The sequence below is a fragment of the Heterocephalus glaber genome, unplaced genomic scaffold (genome assembly GCF_053883595.1).
Source record: "Heterocephalus glaber isolate CG9 unplaced genomic scaffold, H.glaber_assembly_v1.0 deba00000347, whole genome shotgun sequence".
Lineage (NCBI taxonomy): Eukaryota > Metazoa > Chordata > Mammalia > Rodentia > Bathyergidae > Heterocephalus > Heterocephalus glaber.
In genome coordinates, this window is record NW_028258143.1 from 8,873,447 (window position 1) to 8,875,841 (window position 2,395).

Consider the following 2,395-nt stretch of genomic DNA (forward strand, 5'->3'; position numbering starts at 1 on the left):
AGACCACTGGATAAACGTGACAGAAAGCACGTGCATTTACATTTGATTGTACTGCAAATCCTACAAAAGTACAGGTAAATAAGAGAAAAAAACCATAAATACTGTACACAAAAGTAAAACAGTTCGTTAAAGTAATTTGTTAAAGAGAAATACCAATAAAATGTAGAATGACTAAATATAAAGTACAAAATAACCCAAATCTTACAAGTATGCAGAAATGGGTGCAAATAAGCAGTGAGCCATAGGCCCTCAGAAAATGAAACCAGGTCTCAGAAATTTATTTTGGGCTCTCCAAAAAGGGCAACTGGAATGCAGAACTGAATATGGGGTGATTGAGAGTTAGGCCAGAAAGGTTCATTCTGGCACTGCTGAAAATAACAAAACAGATTTGATACAAAATTTCATTCCCCTCAGTACTAGCAATGCATTTCCAGGATAACCCCAAACAGATACAAAGGAGCACCCCAGCTGCCCATGTGCCAGTATTTCCCTGACAAAGGTACATTGAAATTGTGATGAAACCACTCCATGGGCAAGAAATTTAAAAATCAAAAGACCTCAGAATCATGGCTCATATATTTTACACCATTATAAGAAGTACGAGATCCCATATCCTTTAATTATCCTTTAACAGTTCTTGCCATGTAACAGCTCTATCCTTTTGGGTTTTATAGAGACTTATGGAAAAACTAGTCCTGGTCCATATTTAGGTTGAAAGCCTGCACAGAGGACACTGGAATTTCTAGAGCCCAGTCCCTCCTCAGATCAGTGACAACTTCTTCCACCTTCCACCCTGAATCTTTGCATATATTGAACAAACCAGGCTCTGGATTTTGGAGTACTTGACAACTATAGAGAGCAAAAGAGAGAGAGAGAGAGAGAGAGATTTAAGACAAAATAACCGAGTAAAAAAATGTATACATAGGATGTTAAGAACCCAAACTTTCTTAGGGCCAGAAGGTTATATGCTGAATGTATGCTTAGTTTGGAGGTGCTTCATTCTTCAGTGTGTATCTCAGTCTAGGACCACCAGACATTTAAGAGATGCTATAATATCAAAGATTGTCAAAGTTGATAAATACAAGGAAGAAATTTAGAGAAAACAGAGAAAATGCTGGGAGAAATATATACCTCTCTCTCTCAAGACATTAAATTGCAATTTTTATAGATCAAGTGACTCAATAGAAATTTTATAAGATGAATAATGATCTAATATGCTACTAATAGAAGTTCTAAAATAGATAAAGAAGAAAGAAAAGATAGTTTTTTAGGGAGGGGAAATATTAAAGAAATAATACCAGATAATTGTATAGAAACAAAGGATCAAACAATCTTTTTGTTAAAGGGAAAACCCAGAAAAATGAATCTAGCAATGTATATCATTGCAAATTTTGGAATATAAGACATAATAAACATGCTAAAATATTCTAGGTGGAAAAGAACATATACATAGTCATATTAGTTACCTCATTGGCAGCTTTGGAAGTCAGAAAACAAAGGATAATAATGCTTTTACAATGCTGAGTAAAAATCATTTTCAACCAGCAATTCTTTCCTAGCCAAACTAGATAAAAGGATTTTTCACATATGGAAAGAAAAATATTCACCTTCCTCCACATAAATTCATCTCAGATAATAATTATCCTGAGGGATGTGTCTCACCAAAATAAAGACAGATGAGAAAATCAGGATTCTGATCTAGGAGGAAAGTGAAGGAAATTCCCAAAACACTAGCAATGGGATTATGGCTGGGCAGCTGTCTGGAGAGCAAGTGCATTGATTGGAACCTGGAGAGGCAAAGCTCCAAGAATGGTGTTTTCAGTGATAAAATAGAAATGGTAGATTATTACATATATTTTACTATTCACAAAATGATATTGAGAAGCTGTTAGATGGTGAGAAATAGGCAACTGTGAAACAATAAATGGAAAACACGAGACAGTTATCAAAAACTTACAAAATAAAAATAATAATCTCTACTACTGAGCCAATCAATTAACAATATTGCATTATAAACATATGTAAATGCTGAATATGGATATAATTCCAAAATGTGATATTCAACTGAATTTTGTTGGGAAAATGATGAATGTGGATAATTATGTAAGAAAGTCAAGATAATATCTAATGAATGCACACAGTAGCTTAATTTTTAAGTTAAGTACTTATCAATAAAGTTGAATAAATAAAGGAATAGTGAGGTATCTTTATAATGAAATGATACTGAGCCATAAAAAGGAATGAACTGTTGATTCATGCTCAGCATTGATGAATATCAGATGATAATGCTGAGGGTGTATGGGAGGGCCCCAAAGCAGTAGGTAGTAAGTAGTTCCAGTTCTGTCACCAAGACATGTGAAGCTCAGTGAGTTGGTGCAGAGTCTGGCTTCCTAAG

The 2,395-nt window shown here is 34.4% G+C and overlaps 1 pseudogene; it reads left to right on the plus strand.

Annotated features, from left to right (window-relative positions):
• Positions 1 to 2,395, plus strand: part of LOC101707992 (mitochondrial import inner membrane translocase subunit Tim8 A pseudogene) — a 73,638-nt pseudogene that overhangs the window by 28,695 nt on the left and 42,548 nt on the right.